This window comes from Leguminivora glycinivorella, chromosome Z, assembly GCF_023078275.1.
Source record: "Leguminivora glycinivorella isolate SPB_JAAS2020 chromosome Z, LegGlyc_1.1, whole genome shotgun sequence".
NCBI classification, from domain to species: Eukaryota; Metazoa; Arthropoda; class Insecta; order Lepidoptera; family Tortricidae; genus Leguminivora; species Leguminivora glycinivorella.
In genome coordinates, this window is record NC_062998.1 from 27,659,135 (window position 1) to 27,681,672 (window position 22,538).

Consider the following 22,538-nt stretch of genomic DNA (forward strand, 5'->3'; position numbering starts at 1 on the left):
TTTCATCTCTTTTCAGACGAGGTTGCGCGAGCAGGCATGCGCAGAAACACCACCCCGTCAAACGCCGCCAGTGAAGCGGCGCGCCCTGCCGCACCGCGTAACCGCGCCCTTTTTACTAGACCCGAAAAACGATTCTCATAGTCAGGAGCTCCTGTAAAACTCATTAATCACTTGCTAGTCTATATGACAAAATGGACACTGTTTTTTTAAGTATTTATTTTCAAATTTTGCCATTTTTACCTTTTCGACGTAGGTATACGATATAACCGAATTTCGTGCTGAGTGTGAGTTACTGTGTACCCATCTATATACTTTTAGCAAATTAAGTGTGCGTGTGTGTATTTATGACTTTGAGATTGCCACATCGCTTGATTAGTAAAAATATTGGTAAGAAATCTTTTTAATCGTTTACAATTAATTCAGAATTCTATTTTTAGTTTTGGTGGTATTATATATAAGTTTAGGTGTATCAACTAGCAAATAATATAATTATTCTTATGATAGCCAACTATGATACAGCGAATTGATAATTTACCTGTGATTACACATACAAAAACATACCTTTAATTTTGGTAACTATCTTTTTTTATCGTAGTTATATCCTATCGGTTCCAGCCATTTTTTTTGTCACATAAATAAATAACATGCGTAGTGTATATTAATCCATTTTATGGCACAAATCACTTGTTCATAAGGGGCCCGCTGACTTTCAGTGCCGGACAATATATGCTTGTCAGTTAGGGCCACTTGCACTAACGAAAACGAAAGGTTAACCCGAAGGTTAACCCACCATTTTATATGGAATTTGACAGATGACAGCCACTAACCCCGAGTTAAGTGGTTGGTGCAAGTGGGCCTTAGAAGTAAAAAGTGACAGCGCTAATCAACTCACAGGCCAAATGTCAATGGGTAGCCAATTGACCCCTTATACGATGTATCGTTAGTACAGTCAGCACGAAAAGAAGTGGAACCAACTCATAATTCAATAAGAGTAAAAGTCCAAAGTACGTTAAGCTACTTTTAAATATCTCAAAAGGGAAACGAAAATGTGAAGTGACCCAGAGTAATGAAGCTACGTATCTTAAAAAATCTACCTGTTTCATGTAACAACTAATTTTAATAAATGATGAGTCAGTTGAAAGTAAATGACTATTGAATGTCTTTAAGCAAGAGAAGTGAACGAACTGAAAAGTCATTCTTAATTATACGCAAGGTATACACATTCCCCATTCCCATAAAAATAAAATGGCACTATTGATTTTCTTACATTACAGTGACCAATAAATTATACGAGAACTATATGGTATATGTACATAAACTCAATATTTCATTTTTTAAATACTTATGTCATCGGCTAACAATCCTACGCTACGGTCCAATCCGTCCAATTGATGATATACAATCTATGGATGCCTGCAACTCCCGAGTAATCTTGATCTTGACCTCTGTGATGCTTTTGATTTAAAACATAAGAGTTCCTTTTGTACCTTTTTGGTACGGAACCCTAAAAACCTGTCTAGTAGCCATTTAGAGAAGAAAGCGAGCCGCTTTTCTCGATGATAGTCGAGCTTCAACAAGTAGTACGTTCTTTTTTCGAGTCATAATTTAAAGAACATCTACTGTGGCGGGCGGTAATTCTGGACCATTATGAAGAATAGAGCATACTCCCTCCTTAAAAGCCGGCAACGCATCTCCAGCCCTTCTGGCACACTTTACTATAGGTACTTTACTGTGCTTCTGGTGTTTCGGGTTTCCATAGGCGGCGGTGATCGCTTACCATTAGGCGACGTGTACGTCTGCTCGTTTGCCTCCTTTTTCGTAAAAATGATGCAGCAAATTCTGTTAAATAAAGATCAAGTTTAAAAATGACCCAATTTTCATAAATTACGCATATGAAAAAAACTAGGTACATTTGTGTATCTACTTAAATATTACAAATTACTGACGGCAACTTACAAATTTCTGCGCTTGAAACTACATACTTATTATACTTTTTGTCAATTTTAATTTTGTTACCCATTTCATTACGCCAAAAACCTTAATAATTACTATGCTTACTTGTATAGTTAATAATGCAAAGCGAATTTAATATTGCATGATCATCGACCAAAAGCTATGTAATTAATCTCATTAAAACTAAATATAATTTCAAGATCATTTATTTATCACTTAAGTGAAAACTTAGTTTCAGCAAAAAAGAAACGTATGTTTGACACACTAAAAGTGATTTGTAGTCTGATGTAGATGGGCATTTTCAGAATTTGCGACACCCAATTAGCGTAAGTTGTTAACAAAAATAAACTCGCTGTTAGTTTTGTGACGACAATTATTAAGCATAAAATCTGTCTAAAAATTTACTTTTTTCACATTCTGAATGTAGATTATCGCTTAAAGTTTATATAATTAACACAAGAACAATATTTTTATAGAATTTTCATGCTTAATTATCGTTACAAAACTGACAGTGAGTTAAAATATCTTATGACAACTTACGCTAATTGGGGGGTCCCAAATTCTGAACATGCCCAGATGTCACAGTAATATGCAGGTTTGATCCCAGCATTCCCCGCAATGGTGGGTTTCATCACGTTATCCATGACATTTATTTTGGAATATAACATAAGGTACAGCGGGGCAAATCTCGACTGGGAGGCAAATGTAACTGGTCCATTTTTTCCATGTTTTACAATGTTTGCATTATTAAATAGTGTCCACCGGTTATATATGGTAGGCGTGTTCAGTGGATATATGTAGAACTCAACATCATAGTGTAATAATGGAAAAAACGGATTAGTTACAATTGCCCCCAGTCGAGATTTGCCCCGCTGTACTTTATACATATATTACTTCTTATTTTCATGGAACTTTAAGAAGGATGTTGTAATGTAAGTGTGGGATGTTATCTGCGTAGATACACTGGCACCGTCCTACTTTCAACAGACTAGTAAAATAAGGCGTAGCGACATAAAGTGACTAAAGGAGGATGGGCAGTTTTGTATGGACACTGGCCTAAAAACCAATAATGACAAGTCATATGTCATTTGAAAGGTTTTTCATATTCTACAAATTTTTGTATGGCGGGAAATCTTAAATCGCTGTGTGAAACAAGTTATGGCAAAATAAAAACATTCCATCAATAAGTATTTTTTTACTGTTATAGGGTTTTTGTTCTGTACAACGGTTTTTAAACGTGTTATCATATAAATAAACATAAGAAAACAACTAAATATCGATATGCCATCAAATAATGACCACTATTTTTCAAGCAAAAGGTTCATCAATTATGAGCCGTGTTAAGTGCCCAGCTGGAGGAATAAATAGTTCGTGTCTTCCTGCACCAAGGTACCAAACTATGGATACTACATGTGCACAACTCCCAATAGTGCGACGCCCTGTCAAACAAGTGCAGTAATATTGTGCTATCCTACGTATGCCAATACGAATAGGAATAAGCGATATAGGAATATTCAGTATCAAAAAAGTTACATAGTAACGTTTCAACTCATTAAACTATTTTTATGCAGCGATAACTTTTTTCACACAAAGATTTGGGATTACCTGTCATAGTAAAAGTTTTAGAACTTAGAATAAGCTATCCAGTGACATATCGCATGTCCTTATTGGTCAATAGGCCAATTAGCCCACCCTCCTTTTGAAACTTAACTGGTGACTAAAGTGCTGGCCCTTTCCTCGCACAACGCATCAGCATTGCGATACAGCGAGGTAAGTCGCCAGCGATCTTACAATGCCTCAAGGTCCTATTTTAGATTTAAGCTAGCTATTAAGTTAATGCTGCGTGTTAGTTTTTATATAGTAATTTTGTTCATAAGTAATTAAGTATGTGTTTATTGTATCTTTTATCTAAAGTCTTTGATAAATAAACAGACGTACTTTCTTTTCTACAAATGTTTCTTCTAGCTGAGCTCTCGCAAGTCTCGCATGCAAATGTGCTGCAGGTAAAATTCCATAATTTGGTAGTTAACAGAAGTACTCCACTATGCAGTGGATCTGGGCAAGTAAATAGTTAAAAAAAACCGGCCAAGTGTGAGTCGGACTCGCCCACCGAGGGTTCCGTACAAACTTTCAATAGGTAGTTTAGTTAAATCATCAAATGTCATTCATACCTTTAACTCTATATACAGACTTAAAGGCAAATTGACTCCAATAGTTTACGACATGTCGTAAGGACGCTCCTTACCTGACCCCATTATATCAGGAAAAACGCTATGACATCTATCGGCAAATTAAGTAAACTAATGTACGCGAGCTTAAAGTATGGATGAAGATTTTTTAGTGGGTGTGGATTGAGTGAGCACCTTCCGAAAATAAAAAAAAATATGCTGATCATTTAGTAAAAGTTCTAAAACAATTGTAAAACGAATCTCTGAATTTGTAAAAAGATAAATCAAAAGAAACAGCCATTAACATGTGCTCACTCAGTTCTCACAAACTACAACGAAAACAGTGAATATATTCATTTAACATATAATATTTATATACTAACATTTAGTAAAAAATTGGCCAACCTACCTCTATAAATATTAGATCACCTAGTGACGTATTTAATTTTTTACAAATAGTTTCTTATGCTCACTCAATCCTCACACTTTTGAAAAGCCGAATTTTGATGAAAAACATAAGATTTAGACCGCTATTATATGTGTACACCGTGTCCAATAAGTCCGAATACTCACATTTTACCTCAGTTCTAAAGATATAGGGATCACAGGCCATCAAATTCTTATTTAAACTGAAGAGTATATTCCTTTTAATAAAATACAAGCACAAAGTTCATGAAATTTCCGAAGTGTCTAAGAAAAACAAAGAGGTAAAGTGCCAACAAAATACTTGCTCGGCACGCAGGTGACGAGTTATTTTTTATAAGCAGAATCTGTATGTGATAAAACAGACGCCACGTATCCAAAATAAACTATTATGGGTACCGAGGATAGATAACGTTCCGGGCAACTAGAAAAATGTGCCTAGGTTCCAGAGCTCACCATCGGCCCAGGTGTGGGATGCAGTATGTAAGCGAGGTAAACTACCTTCAGTACTTACAGATAAAAGCGTTAAAATCAACGTTTTTTTCTTTAAAACCAAGGTTTTGGAGAAAAAAATGCCTTAAAGTTAAAAAGGATGCTTGGGAATGAGTATCATGTGTCCCAACAAGACGCACCTCCAGCACATTCGGCAAATGGTATTCTAGCGTAGTTTCAGACTAATTTGGCAGTTTTTTATCCGAAACATGAGTGGCCACCCAGGCCTCCAGGTTTAGGCGTATTAGACTACTTTGTATGGTCATACATGCTTTGAAGACTAAATTTTTATAAAATCATAAACCTAGATCATTTCAAAAAGATTATTGAGAGTATTTGGGATGAAATGTGAAGAAAACGGTGCGTGCCGCGTGTGATCCGTTTGAGAAGCGTTTGAGGCTGGTAAACAAGTTAATGCTGGAGTTATTCCAAAACATTTGTTGTGAATGTAGTAAATAAGAGTGCCATTCATAAAATATAATAATAATGTAGTAACTATTTGTTCATTTTGTTTTATTGGCTATTTGTGCTGTATTCAAACTTATTGGACACGGTGTATAGTTTAGTAAAAGTGAAATGGGAATTTGTAAAATACAAAACGAACCACTAACGTGTCAGGTTTTTTTAAATTAAATTTTTGTAAGTGCTCACTCAGTCCACACGTTTTGAGAAAGTTAAAAATGTAAATATCTTACGATTTGTAGCACCTAAGACACTCGAAAGTACTTCAACATTTAGTAAAAATTTTTACTAAATATCCACCATCTAATATTTTATATTCGTTGTCTGGTTTTAAAGATATTCAGACATAACTTTTCTCATACAAATGTATCAAGTAGGGTGACCACACTATGTCGGCTCCTGATTTTCCCCACCTTCCCATTGTCATATTGAGATTGGGGAGTTTCGTTCAATTTTGATAATAGTTTATATTAAACTAATACCATATTAATTCTCCATCTACAAACTGTTTTTAGGTTATGTTCTTGGCCTAGTGATGATGTGTATTGTGTAATTTTTATCGACGTCAGGATAATAACCATATCGACATCTATTTCGCTCGTGCGTATTGGCGCGACAGAGCCAGACTAACTGGCACGGCGTTTCGTTTTCGTTTGGCGTCGGAGTAATGCTATTCGGCTACGCACGCTGTAAAGCTGCTAACACATGACCGTACGAGCACCGTACCGCACCAAGGTCATCCTTATGGATGCTTGCTAGCTTGTAAATGGGAGCGAGAAATAGTTATTATTTTCTCGCTCCCACTTACAAATCCGGTACGCTCATCTGTTAGCACGATTAGATTACCAGGTTCTGGTTTCTTACTAGTGAAGTATTATATTCTTTGTTTCTTACCAATTATCATTCATGTCCTTTTTAATGCATGAATGTCGATATGGTTATTATCCTGACGTCGATAAAAATTAAACAATACACATCATCACTAGGCCAAGAACATAACCTAAAAGCAGTTTGCAGATGGAGAATTAATATGGTATTAGTTTAATATAAACTATTATCAAAATTGAACGAAACTCCCCAATCTCAATATGACAATGGGAAGGTGGGGAAAATCAGGAGCCGACATAGTGTGGTCACCCTACTTGATACATTTGTATGAGAAAAGTTATGTCTGAATATCTTTAAAACCAGACAACGAATATAAAATATTAGATGGTGGATATTTAGTAAAAATTTTTACTAAATGTTGAAGTACTTTCGAGTGTCTTAGGTGCTATAAATCGTAAGATATTTACATTTTTAACTTTCTCAAAACGTGTGGACTGAGTGAGCACTTACAAAAATTTATTATAAAAAAACCTGACACGTTAGTGGTTCGTTTTGTATTTTACAAATTCCCATTTCACTTTTACTAAACTATACACATATAATAGCGGTCTAAATCTTATGTTTTTCATCAAAATTCGGCTTTTCAAAAGTGTGAGGATTGAGTGAGCATAAGAAACTATTTGTAAAAAATTAAATACGTCACTAGGTGATCTAATATTTATAGAGGTAGGTTGGCCTATTTTTTACTAAATGTTAGTAAGTATATAAATATTTTATATTAAATGAATATATTCACTGTTTTCGTTGGTAGTTTGTGAGAACTGAGTGAGCACATGTTAATGGCTGTATCTTTTGCTTTATCTTTTTACAAATTCAGAGATTCGTTTTACAATTGTTTTAGAACTTTTACTAAATGATCAGCATATTTTTTTTTATTTTCGGAAGGTGCTCACTCAATCCACACACACAGATTTTTATGGGATAATGATTTGATTTTTATTACGTGTACCTGTGTTACTTTTTTGATTGTATACCATTTACCGATTGCTCTATTACAGAGCAGATAATTTCATAGTTGTTCTGTAAAAATAACAGATACAAGCAGCAAGGGTGGTAAAATAAATCGAAAATGTAAATCTAAAAAAGTTTTTCAAAAATAAAAATAAAAAGTTTTTGAGATTTGTGTACGAATTTATTTTTCCTGTAATATTTATCTTTTTCCACAACAAAAAAAGATGTAAAAAATACTTGACATAGTTACTTGACATTTACAGTTACAAGGGGGGCACCCTTAGATTTTGGCCATTTTCTATAATTAATATTAATAAATAAAATAAAAAAATACTTTCAATCTGTAGAGGTTAACGATGTTCACAAGTAATTCAAATTTCAAAGCGATAGCATAAGCAGAGATATTTAGCAATGTGAAAATGAAAAATGAAAATGAAAATGAAATATTTATTTTTCAAGTAGGCATATTACAATGCGCATATGAACGTCAAATAAAGCTACGCCGGCTCTAACCCTACGCCTCAGCCTCGAGAAGATTTCAGTCCCCCCTCAGTTGGGAGGGGGGTATCCACTATGGGACCGGCAAGAAACTCGGCGGGCAACTTCTTTTCAAAACATTACATCTTATAATTAACATGCATTAAATAACAACATACAATTTAACATGCAAAAGTATTCATCAAAGAATATGAACAGACTAGGTACTCTATGGAAATCAATTTCAATAAATTATATTATTGCTTAATAATACGTCGTTCTTCTTCAGAGAAAACATATCAAATTGTCATAGAAGAAAAAGATAATATGAATCTCAATATCATTAAATATGTAATTTACCTACACAACATAAAATATAAAATATTTGATGTGCTTTCTTATCTGAACTGTGTCCTCTATACATAATACAATTATTTTAATTGCTATTCGTTTTTTGTAGTTTCTGGTTCGGGCCATGCATATTTGTCTGTCAAATAGTCCTCGACTCTGTAATAAGCCTTTAACATCAATGATTTTTTTAAGTAGTTCTTAAGAGCTGGGAGGGGTAATCTCAAAGCAGTGTCAGGTAACTTATTATAAAAATGAATGCATTGCCCAACAAATGACTTCTGTACTTTACGGACACGAAACTTCTTTATGGCAAGCTTATTTTTGTTTCTAGTGTTATAATTATGGATATCAGAATTCTTAGTGAAACAGTCTAAATTCTTAACAACATAAATTATACTATCATAAATGTATTGGGAAGCTACAGTTAAGATATTAATTTCTTTGAAGAGTTCTCTTACTGATTCACGTGTTCCTAAGTTGTAAATAGAACGAATGGCTCTCTTTTGTAATACAAAGATAGTCTGTATGTCAGCTGCTTTGCCCCAAACCAGAATACCGTATGACATTACACTGTGAAAATAACTATGATACACTAGGCGAGCTGTCTCAACATTAGTCAGTTGCCTGATTCTCCTAACGGCGTATGCGGCTGAACTTAATTTGCTTGCTAGTTTCTTTATATGAGGACTCCATTGTAGATTTTTGTCCAATGTTAAACCAAGAAACAGTGTTGTATCTACCATCTCTAAGCATTCATCATTCAAAAGTATTTTTGTATCGATTGGTTTAACATTCGGCAGAGAAAATCGAATACATTTGGTTTTCTTAGAATTAAGAAGTAAATTGTTGACAGTAAACCACTGCAGTACATCAGCTAACGTGCTATTAATTACATTGTAATCCGTAGATTTTCGGTCAACATTAAAAAGCAGTGATGTATCATCAGCAAAAAGTACTATTTCACAAAAGTTTTTCACTATACATGGCAAATCATTTATATAAACCAAAAACAGGAATGGACCTAAAATTGAGCCTTGTGGCACTCCTAATTGGACTACAGTCCCGCTAGAGCGAGTTTTGTTAACAACTACTGTTTGTGTTCTATTGCTAAGGTAAGAAGACATAAAGTTTAGGGCATTTATAGACAAACCATAGTGTTCTAATTTCAAAATGAGCGTTCCATGATCCACAGTGACAGACAGACAGATGCACAGAGTGGCACCATAAGGGGTTTTATACCTTTTTGGTAGGGAACCCTAAAAACGAACCTCTACCCCATGAAAAGATTACACAATAATAGGTACATTATATTTCATTATGTAGTTAGCTAGTCGACAGTAGACAATCACTATGAACTAGTACGGGTTGTTTTGTTCAGTTCAGAATATTTTATAGATTTTTTTTAAATAAATTCATACACAATACATACTTTCGAATTAATTAATAATATTTTATGTAATTTATCTGTATTGAAAAGTTTTTAATCGTAAACCATCATCATCAGTCAGGTGAGCAAAATGGGTTCATAAAATCTTGTATTACTTACAAAATTTATATTTTTGTTATTTTGTAAGAGATTGAAAATTTATTCAAAGATCGGATATAGGTATAAACTTTATACAAAAAAACAGCATTTTTCCGTTCTTTGGTTTATTCATGATCCAGTTCCAGTCGAACATAAAGTAAAATATTTGGGTATTTCGAGGGTATTTAAAGATACTGATTTCGAATCTTCTATGGCTTTATGTACGTCGAGAAATGCATTATAAAAAGTGTTTATTACAGGATCGCATCGCAGTTTTACCGAGAAGGAACGCTTAGCGTGACATAGCTTTACTAATGAAGTGTGGGTGCGTTGCGGACGTATCACTTTTAACTCAAATACTGACTTGTTATTTCTAGTTCATTAAAACCTTCTAAATTTACGCAAAAAAATAGCGTCGTTTATGCTGCAGACATTAAAAAATCTAGTATAATAAACAAAAGTTTTTTTTTCAATAATGGGAACCCTAAAAGCCTACCTAAAAATTGGCTAAATCCTGAAAATCGGCTAAACCCTAAAAATGGCTAAAATCCGGCCAAATGTCACAGGCATTTTTTTCAAAAACTATCATTAGGCAAAGCATTAAAAACTAAAAAGATGTACCGTAAGCCAGCTGGGGTTACATATTTTGATCAATTTTAAAGTTTAAACTTCTTCAACATCTAGGTACATTTCATGGAAACATTAAAAAAAAAAAAAAAAAAAGGGAATATCAACATTTTTTAGTCTTTCGCTACTAAATCTAGAAAAGCTAACAAAATAATGTACGGAGAAGAAAAACGTTGTGATCAAACTTTGACAGACATTGGGTTTAATTTGATACCCTATGTTTTTTTAATGGTAATCGAATGTAACTCCTTAGGCCCACTTGCACCAACTACTTAACTCAGGGTTAGTGGACTGTCAACTGTCAAATTCCATACAAAATGGTGGGTATGTAAGTATTTTATCTCAAAGAAAGAAACATAAAAATCGGTTCGCAGGTTCAAAAATTACAACTGTTAATGCTATTTTGGGGTTACTTTGATCAAAAATAAAAGTTATCATCTTCGAAAAATCAACTTTTTTTTGAGATTGTCTCAATATTTATCACTAAAAACGATCAAATTATCAGCGTCAAAAAGTACCTTGACATAATCACACAATAATCAACTATGTGTAAGTATGGTTAATATCTGTAAGTATGGTCAATGTTACCCCATGCAGGTGATCAAAGACACCCCACAAAGTAAATCACTAGTAATGAAATACCTAGGTTCAATTTATGACACAAAACTCAATACAATGGTATAGCTAAACACATTACTGGCAAGCTAATATTCACTGTGAACCCTTTTCGTAAATAATACCCACTGCGTAAGTGTTATTTGAACATGATAAATGGCTAAAAATTATACTTATTTTGACACGTGATTCGCACTGCCCACGACCATATTTGTTCACTGCATCAGAGCAACTAATGGCAGGTTACTATCGATATGGCCGACCTTAAAGAAAAAAATGGACAGACGCGTTCGGAAACGTGGATTTTGCGTTTAAAAATATAACGAGTTTTTATCAATGTAACCCCAGTTTACAGTAGTTGGAAATGTGCGGAACACAACTTTTGACGTCGTAACTTTGTTTGGGCTGTTTAGGACCATAACATATCCAAAGTCCTCGGCCGTACCCCTAAAGCCAGAAGGAAGAGGGGCTTTAAGGTCACTTTCTTGGGATTTTTGCTAAAATATGCTGTCGTGGGTGGTGGATCGCTAGCCCAGTGCTCATCTATCTGATCTACTATGAGTACCGAGACCATTTTCCACTTTTAATTTATTTCTACATAAAAGTAAAGTGTAGTCCGAAGCTTATTTTGGTCTTTATTTAACTTACGTAAACTACAAGGGCGAAATATATACGGTGTAACATGAGAAATCCGACTATAATCGTTATTAAGATATGCGCCGGTATGAAATACACACTCTGTATATGTACATAGAAAACATCCATTACTCAGGATCAAATACCTGGCTCATCACACAAATAAATACCCTTACCGGGATTCCAACCCGGGACCGCGTCTTAGCAGGCAGTGTCACTACCCGCTAGGGCAGACCGGTCGCCAAAGTAAATATCATTCGTAAAACTGTCACTGACACAAAATGAAACTTTCTATAAACCTAGGAAGTTTTTTTTAAATACTTTGTATCAACTGTGAAACTGGGTGAAACCTAGTAGATTACTAGTAAGTGCGACACAAGTTCGAAAATGAGGAAATTTAAGACCAGTGGCAATAATTAAAACACTCCGTCAGTTAAGAATTTCCTCTTCCCGCGTTTATTGTACGATTGTACGACGTTTTTCAGTACATATGAAGAAGAATAAATACCCTTCAAAGTTTCGACAGACTAGATCGAGGCACATAAAGTAGCACTTTTCGCACTATTGCGATAAAGTAGCACCGTACCGTACGTATGTGCACTGATTAGTACCTACATTACGATACAAGTGCGTAAAAAAAGAAATTTTGGCACGTGTATCGTACGCGTTTTTCAGTACAGATGGGCCTCCGGTTTCGACCTGATAAGAAATGAAGCACCATCTGTACTGAAAAAGATTATATGACATTTTAGTCTTGAAATATGATCAGGAATGCTCTATCAGCGAGGAAATGTCTCCAGCATCCTTGGTACAATGCCTCAAGGGCCTATTTTAGACATTAGCTAGCTTTTAAGTTTAGTCTTAGTTTCTTATATAATTATGTAAATATGTTCATGTAAATAAAGAGATTATAACATCAGGAATGCTTGTTATTACTCTTTTTCATATGGTGTTTTTCTAGGTATGTTACTATAAGATTTTTGAGAGTGAGAACACTGTAAAAATAAAAACATACAATATCGAATATAAATATTATTTAATTATTACTTTGTGGCTTTTTTACTATGAAAGTCACATATTCATATATTCTTGGCTAACCATACCTACACGAATAAATGCAAATAAATGGTTAGTTTATGTGCCTACTTAAACGCGTTCTTGTCATATGGACTACGAAACCCTAAAATCACAGATTTTTCTAGATATATGACCCCTTACGTAATTAACGGCTCACACTACGAGGCTTTTAAAGTATTTTTGCCTCTTATAGTTCACCTGAAGAACCACTAATTTCCTAACATGTTACCGTAATTGATGTGACGAACCATACAAATATCTCATAAATCATGGTTCGCTATGGATCGTTACTCACACATTTCCTGCCAATCGATATTTACGATCTCAACCAGTTTCCTTAAGCCGAGCAACAGAAATATAAAGTTTCCTCCGTGCATAAATTATTAATAGTTATACCTACCCTTAGATTTAAAATGTATACCCTCGTAACTAATAATACCTATAAAAATATTGGCGATAATTTTTTTTACATTTTCCTTCAAAATTCATTGCTTTCACAACAAAAAAATCTGTGTTTTTTCTATCAATATTCATTTTCTACCCCACTTGATCTAGTAACTTGGCATTTACAGTTTCCCGTCTTTAATTTTGGCCACTTTCTGTAATTACCTAATATTAATGAAGTAAAAAAAATACCTTCAATTTGTAGAGGTTGACAACATTCATAACTACTTATTCCAAATTTCAAATCGATAACATAAGTAGTTCTCAAGATATTTAGTAATGTGATAGACGGACAGAATCGCAACATAATATAAGGGTTCCTTTTGTACCCTTTTAGTACGGAACTCTAAAAATGGGCCTTAGAACGGAACTTTCCATATATGGAACAACACTATTATGGTATAGATATCTCTAAGCGAGGCGTGCCTGCGTGTGCGTAACGGTCCCGTATAACTACTTTTCATATATTTTAGTCGATATAACGATTATATGACATAATTTCACTTTTGTTATAACAATACGAGTACCTACTTGGTAAATTCTGAAAGGATCGAACTAACGTCCAGCATAGAGAACTTGTTAACCATTTAGTAAGTAAGTAAGTAAGTAAATATTCTTTATTGCACCACAAGGATAACAGATTACAAATAGCATTTAATAGTACATTACGATTACAAGTGCGAAAAAAAAGGAAGTCGAAAACGAGTGGCGATAAATTAAAACACGACCGAAGGGAGTGTTTTAACACGTTCGCTGCGGCAAGCCAAAACCTTAACCCAAAATCTAGTGCGTTACGAGGCCCAATCCGCCCCGTAATAGTTTACATCGTAGTGCATTACGGGTATAAAAGTGCCCCGTACGCCTAAGTCTGTTAAAAGTGCTGTAAGTTCCTGAAATATTGGATTTTCCAATATTTTTTTCGACTAACTGTAAGAGTATGAAATTTCCTACGTCTCATTATCCCCGCACGTGGATACGATAAAAACTCACAAAATTATATAGAAAAGAAAATACGGGGTTATTTTATCCCCGTATCGCACTAAAATTGAAAAAATACGGGGCTTCGTACACCCCGTAACGCATGTAATATATTAAGGTCGATAAATTAGTAGTGATGGGAAATAAAATAATCGATGTATATGCTGTATTAATAAAAAAATTACTCATCAAAAATATGATACTTCGCACTCTTGTATTTTTGTGAAAGTAGTTAATATAATTAAGTAACAAAGTGAAATAAAATAAGATAAACCACCACCGTTTTTACATATCAAAAACATATATTTAATTACCTGCCTGCAATTAGATGTCAATTTGTGGTGATTTTGATGTTTATTGTGTGGGATAACCTTTGTTTTTGGAATATAGTAGTTATAACGTGTGGTTCGAGCGCTTCATTTTTAATTTGCCGATAACAAGTATTTCAGTAAGCACTGCACTAGCGATACTGTGCCCACAACCCCGTACGGGCCAGAGAATTCTTTTACGGGGTTCACGGAGACCCGTATCGCACTAGAAGGTAATTTTTGTCCCCTGGTCGGTACGGGGTTTCTGAGACCCCGTATATAATTAATATATCAATAAATAATACTTTTGAACAGAAATCCAAATGTATATTTGTTATTTTCGTAGTTGTAAAAATGACCAAAATACAGCTTCCGCACCAGCGGAGTGAACACGATTTTTCTCACCCGCACTGAGTGATGACAGCGTACGGGGTTCAAAAACCCCCGTAACGCAGTGAACGTGTTGAATCGACACGAGTTACGAATTTCCTTTTCGCACGTGTACCGTACGACGTTTTTCAGTACAGATGACACTCCGAAGTTTTGATCTGTCATATAATGAACCACTTCTGGCACTAGTGCGTAAAAAAACTGTACCGAAAACTGTATCTGTACTGAAATAGTATTTTTCAGTACAGATGGTGTTTTTTTTACGCACTAGTGCGAGAAGTGGTTCATTATTTGTCAGGTCGAAACTTCTGAGGGCCATCTGTACTGAAAAACGTCGTACGATACACGTGCGAAAAGGAAATTCGTAACTCGTGTCGATTTAAAACATTCCCTTCGGTCATGTTTTAATTTATCGCCACTCGTTTCGAACTTCCTTTTTTACGCACTTGTATCGTATTAAAATTATGTATTTAAAGAACTTTATTTCCCAAAAAAAAACATTTTCACTTAATGAGAATATTTGTGAAAATATTTACTATGAAAATAATTTAATTTGTTCTTAGAGTATTTGTATTGGATTTTTTTGTATGATATAGGTACACGGTGTAACATGAGGAAACCGAAAGATTTTAACTACGCATTTCTGAGGGCAAAATAAAGATAAAGGTCAAGCAAAATTTCGCCAAAAATTTTGTTTGTGTATTTTTTTTAGTTTTTTTGGATGTATCCATACTAATATTATAAATAGGAAAGTGTGTGTGTCTGTTTGTTTGTCCGTCTTTCACGGCAAAACAGAGCGACGAATTTACGGGATTTTTTAAGTAGAGATAGTTGAAGGGATAGAGAGTGACATAGGCTACTTTTTGTCTCTTTCTGACCCGAGCGAAGCTGCGGGTAAAAGCTAGTTTTCACATAAAAAGTAAATGTTATTCGTAAAACTGGCACTTAGAATAAAAATTTACAATTTTTTTCTAGAAAATTACTTTTTAGCAATGTGTCACTAGTTACTCCTATCAGCAAGGAGTTAGATTATGTCCGATAACGGCATTATCGCCATAAAAATATCGTTTAGTTCTGAGAAATAATAAGTAATTGTTAGTTTTTTAAATGCTTATAACTAGTCTGAAAGCAGGCGAAATCCAAAAAAGTTTATAGGACATCTTTTAATATGATGAGGAATACGCTGTTATAATTATTCGGTTTCCTCATATTACACCGTATATTATATTTTTGTCTGAGTACCTACAACACAATCCATCTTGAGCTTACCGTGGGACACAGTCAATCAGTGTATAAAAATGTCCTATAACATTTATTTATTGTTTCTATTGAATTCCGTTAACTTTCAGAGAAGATTCTTTAGTTCAAATACAATCAATTTCTCTAAGAAACTCTTACGGTTATCGAATTATTAAAAAAAAAATACTGAAAACGTGTGTGACATCTCTTACCACTTCCTATAGTTATTTGTTATACAAGGGGGCAAAGTTGTATTTTAACGCCGAGTGTGGAATTGAAAAACGAGCAAGTGAAAAGAATCTATAGTTGAACCACGAGCGAAGCGAGTGGTTCGAGAATAGAATCCTGAACTTGCGAGTTTTTTAACACACGAGAAGTAAAATACATTTGCACCCGAGTGTAACACAAAACTTTTCCCCTCACTATAGCGAGGAAACTACAACGCAAAAAATGCGTTTATCACTGCTTCCAGTAGTTCCACAGGTGGTAAATGATCTTTATTACTAGATTCACCTACTTTTATCAATTTTAAAGCAGTTCATTTGAATTTATTCAAGGTCAAATTACTTTACCCACTCACTAGTGGATAAAATGCGTTTTTACCCGCTGGTATTAAAGGACAAAACACGTGTTTCCGAGCTAGTGAGGGGAAAATGTTATTTGTTTTGACGTGTGCCGTCAAACACTTGACAATGGCTTAATGTTACGATTAAGGTCCTCTCACACTAATTAATTAATTTATTATATATAGAAAAAAAAATATTTTTTCGAATTTAACACAAAGAGATATACAGGGTGGGTTCCTGATGATGAACCTAACTGCGTGTCGAATTTAACGGAAAACAATAAAAGCATGGTGTATAAAAGCTTATTTTTGAAAATTCACAATTTAAAAATCTTTTTGAACCTATCGTTACCCTGCACAAAGAAAAGCGAAATCTGAAAGCCACGGTTAGCGTTCCGTAAATTGCTGGTTAAAATGTCGACCGCCGACGTATTGTATAAAGTAACAGGATGCGGTCGCATTCACCGGCTTCAGTGCGAGGAAATTGCAGCCTCTACCGCGTATGATTTTGTAGCGCGGCACGAAAGGCCTTTTGTCGTCTTCACCTGCGTTCTACGCAAGGAATTGATCTATTAATATTAATATAATAAGATGTACCTATGACATTTTTCATTGATTAGTTTTTTGTCATACAAAGCACAAATCCTGGTAGGTATATTTCGCTAAATGTGAAATATCATACCCTGCCGTCCATCAGAAAAAAAAATAGGTACCTACTGGCAGATTTCAACACTTCTAAGTATTTTAATAAGTACATAGTTCATTCTAATACATCTCTAAAACTTTTAGGTTCACCTATTTTCGACGAATCCATCATATTTAAATTCTAAATTAAAATTATTTTATTGCACTTCTAATCTGCTTTTTGAAGTGAATCCTCACATGGCCCTTATGTCGTCCAATTTTGTCCATTGTCACGCAAAATTTTGTATTTACTGCGTTTTGCTGCCCGATTTGCCGTACTGAACTGGCTGCACTCTCTTAACTACCTTGTCAAAATTTCTGTCCAATTCGGTGGCCTTAGGCATCCGCTAGGCAGCCAGTTTGCCTTGCCCGCCTTTAAATCCTCTGCGATTAGCTCGCTGTCTATAGCCAGAAAAGCCTGACATTTCCCATAGATTACTGGTGCTAAGATCACTCACTGCCCTCATTGAAAGTAGTCCAAACGTCTCAGAATGCACTCGCCTGCTAACTGTCACTACACACGAGTCCGGCCACTGTGCACGGCTGGGTCGACATGGTCTGGTCTCTCATGTGTCCTCTACCGACACGGCACCACACCACCACCGTACCTTTCATGATCCCACGGCATGGCGCGCTAGAGAAACTATTTAGGTAGGCCCCTGGTGTGGGATGGGATGCCACATGCGTGGATACATTTGCGCAGTTCCACATCTAGTCTACCCGTGCACAGGCCGGCGCTGCTGCCGATCAGGCCCAGCTATGTAACTACTCAAGAGCTGCAAATACTCGTCTTTACTGCAAGAATGAATTTGTGGCTCTTGCAGTGGAGACAATGGGACATGAAGACATTTTGGGGGCCTTGTCAGCTCATCTGGCGCTACCTCTCCCAGCGTAGGTAAGTATATATCGCTGTCAATAAGTACAGGGAGGAAACGCGGCCAGCGTTACTGGGTCAGTGCCTCATGCTGAACTTTTAATAGGGGTATTTTTCGACTGACCATACACCCGATACCCACGTTGGCCACGTTCAGATAATAAGAGTCAGTGACAAAGTACTTTCTTTACTGAGAAATATTGGGCATTTTATAATATGTATTTTGTTATTACAGTGAAACCTGATTAAGTGGGACCTGGATGAGAAACCTCTTTAGTTGGGACAAAAGGTGCGGTCCCGACACTTTTGCACTGTTTTACCTCTATTAGTGAGACAAAACAGACCTCTATAACTGAGATAAGCTTTTTCGACTGGGTAGTCACATTTACCTCTATTAGTGAGACTGTATATATTTTACCTCTATTACTGAGACTATATATGAAAAATTACATTCACTTAATTGTTTGTTTAGAATGTTATAGGAATTTACCTCTGTATTTAAGACACAGACAACCTATGACCTCTATGGACTTTATTGAAAATAAATTTTCATGTTTTTAATAAGTAATTCTTAATCCATCCATGTCAATTATTTGTGTTTAGGCGAGTTGAAAGGTTTCCTAATTTATTAGTCTGTAATTAAAACTATCCAACCAAAAACCAAACTACCGATAAAAATTACATAAAAAAATATTTCATAAGTCGAACATGCAAGGACGCCCGAGTTTTCAATATTTTTTAGACAAGGTTTATTTTATACCTTTTTAGAGAGATCAACTACATAATAATAACTATATTATGTTCCAAAACACCTTATTTATCACCTCTATAACTGACACGTCCTCTATTCTAACCTCTGTTAGTGATACCCTTTGTAAATGAGGCAGACATTTTATTATACGTCTAAGACCGTTTTCACATTATCCGATCCGATATCGGATGTCGGAAGGATTTCGATAGAAAAAATCCAAGATGGCGCCTGTAATGTATGGGATATCGGTCCGACATCCGATATTCGGATCGGATAATGTGAAAACGGCCTAACTGAGACCCTTGAAACCTTTATATGTGGAATACCCCCTTAAGTGACACAAATTCTTTCGCCTCTTGAAGTCTCACTTATCCAGGTTTCACTGTATAACATTTGCACTAAGGATCTTTGTTTCAGATGGGAGTTATATTTAGACCGCCGCCCGCCTCTTTCATTTTCTCGTATTGACTGGCTGGCTAGAGTGGAGTCAGCAGAGCATGTCCCATGTTGGACGAGTAAAATAAATGCTATAACGAACCCTAATAAACGACCACCGGTCTTATTTATAAGTACTGCGGTACAATACTGATCTGTCAGTAGAGTTTTTGCATAGGTTTAGTCTTGAGTTTTTTAATCTTATGCTGGTTCGACTCGGTTGCTTTAATTTGTGATACTACTGACACTTGCGCTATTGTGTAACCTACATACATAATACCTTATGGTAAGTACTACATTATTCTACCATATGAGCGCCAGAAAAGACTATTTGGCATCGATGGCATCTGATTCATTCCGGTGACCGAGAAGAATTTTGTCAAATTGTTTTGTGTAAAGTTCCCTTTTGAAAGGGTTGTGTGATGGTGTAGTCTTTCTTCACTTAATAGATATCTAAATCAAAACATCCATGAGATCAAGGATATATTTCTGTTCAGTGTGCGTAGCCGTATGTCCAAACGCTTCACGACTCGCTCACTAAGTATACCTACGTTCACGATTCGCTCACGAATCGTGAGCGTTTCGTGAAGCGTTTGTGTATTCGGCTACGCACACTGAGCGTTAATCGTCGATTATTTGACGGATATTTGACGTTGCTCACGCTTTTGATATTCTAAAGGTTCGGCCACACTATGGTGTTTTGATAGCGTAGCGTTAGCGAAGCGGAATGCGAGCGCATTCAGAGCGGATCGGCGGCGCGCAGTCACACATAACTGACATAACATAGCGCGCATTGTGAGTGGACTTGTCTGTATATGGATTAAATGTTAACCATTTAGCTAATTGTTTTATTCCAAAATGTTGTTTTGATTTCTTATGTGTCATTCAATACTTATTAGAAGTTTAATATTACAAAATATACGCATATAAGTTACCATGTGCAAAACGCGCGCGGATCGGCGTGCCCCGCCGATCCGCTTTGAAAACGCTCACAATCTGCTCCGTCCGGCACACCGCCATCATAGCGCTACGCTAACGCTGCGCTTTCAAAACGCGGTTGTGTGGCCGAGCTTTAATTGAGATGTTTGCTGGCGATCCAGCCTGTCTTGGTGCCGCAAGGACCTCAGTTTAGGATACATTTACACGTAATCGAAATACAGCGGCTCCTCCAGAAGAGCTGGCAGGCAAGTATGGTCGCGCGATAAATGATAAAACATATGGCCGTCCCTATCGTACTTACAAATAGTGTGATAGGGACGGCCAGATGTTTCATCATTTATCGCGCGACCATACTTGCCTGCCTGATCACCCTTTGCGACGAGGCCATCAAGTGGCTGATTGGACTTAATGGGGATGACGACTACATACCAAAGTGGCATTCTGTTTGTGTCCGTCAGTTAGATCGCCCAAAAATACTGAACGCATATTTTTCGTTTTTTCTAATTGATCAAAGTTCCAGAGTGCACTGGGGCTTGTGACGTCACTTTTCAGTAAAACTACTACTATTATATAGGTAACGTCGTCAGTTTTCGTTTACGAGAAGAAGACAAAACATGTGTTCAAATTTTTTTGATAATGTAACTGACGGACTAAATAGTTTCTTTCAGTCGTCTCGCTTATTTTAACTTATGAATGTTTGCCATATGACTAAATAAATAAAGCGGCTTCTGTCTGTAGGTTTTAACAGCATTCTGTTTCTTAACCACAACTTTAATGATAATGTAATCGGCGTATGCAGCAGGCTGAGTTGTGCACGCATGGCGCCTGATATAAGTACCAGTTTCAACATTATGGACGAAAGTGCATCCCTCTGCTTCACTCCCGAACAAATCACAAACGGCTCGAACATGTCAATCGTTTTTCACCGCCAGGGCAGATAGTAGGGCGGCCAAATTGAAATAAGTCGTCTAGTTTTGAAGTTGATGTGACTGGATATCTGACCTTTAAATAAATGCATACCCATCTCATCCCCCCTCAATAACGACGCAAAATGAAAATTAAATTTGCGAGCTACACAGGCTATGAAACGAAATTAAATTTGCATATCTGAATCTATTAGTTGGAGGCCTGTAATAGCGAAGCGATATAGACATTTAAAGTGTGGATAATTTTATTTTCTAAGACTCATTTTGTATCATATTATAATAAAAAAGTATCTAAAGTTGCCTAATTGTCTTATATGTTTTCACTGGGAGAGGAAAAAAAAAACATTTTTCATTTTAGGGCTCCGTTACATCCGTACCAAAAGTAAAGAAACCCTTAATGCGTTTTCACATTATCCGATCCGATATCGGATGTCGGACCGGTACCCTATACATTACGGGCACCATCTTGGATTTTTTCTATTGAAATCCTTCCGACATCCGATATCGGATCGGATAATGTGAAAACGCACTTATGGTGGCCGTCTGTCACGTTGCTATCTTGATAACTACTTGTGCTATCGATTTTTTGACTATCTAAGCATTTTAACTATCTAAGAATAAAGGCAACAATGGATAGTAACGAACGAAGCAAATCACTTAATACAAATCACAAGCGACCTATCCTATATTTAAATATTTATTGTTTGTTTCAGGTTCCGATGACCGTTTCATCAGGCAGCGTTTTTTGGACAGTTATGTCAACACAACGCGCCAAAGCATGGTACCTAAGTCAGCCATAGCCTAAGTAATCGATAAATACCTAAACCAAAACTTTGTTATTATCTACATAGACAGTAAAACACAAAATAAATAAACACGTGATTACTTACTTAACCCTTCTTTGCATGATTTTTTATTATTTTTTGAAATAAATCACGATAACGGTAGTCGACCTCCACATTACGGTAAAAATAAATTGAAAATATATAAGGTAAAATTTACGACATATCTCTATTTTTTATATGATGGAAATTTCCATTATCATGCAAAGTCTGAACAGAAGTGTAGTACAATAGGTAGGTAGGTACTAAATCCATTAAACAGTTTTTTTTTTTTTTTTGAGAGAATACGTCGGACTCCATAAATCCGGGCATTTCTAAGCTCTTTTGATCATGCTCAAACGAAAAAGCTTCGATTACTTGGTCATCATTCAGCACACTAATAAATGACTCGCCATACCTTACGAGAATTAGGTACGAGTGACGTAACGTTGCATCTCATACTTTCGAGTTACTTTATGTTCCCATTTCGAAAATGTAGGTATGCACAAAAAGTGACATAATATTACATGACATTACCT

The 22,538-nt window shown here is 35.7% G+C and overlaps 1 protein-coding gene across 1 annotated transcript in view; it reads left to right on the plus strand.

Moving 5' to 3' along the window:
- Window positions 1–337: 337 nt before the first annotated feature.
- The window catches only part of LOC125240881 (neuroligin-4, Y-linked-like), a 77,989-nt gene continuing 55,788 nt past the window's right edge, over window positions 338–22,538 (plus strand). The window contains exons 1-2 of the mRNA XM_048149031.1: window positions 338–387; window positions 21,892–21,959. The gene's annotated coding sequence lies outside the window, so the exon portion shown is untranslated. The remainder of the gene's footprint in view (window positions 388–21,891; window positions 21,960–22,538) is intronic.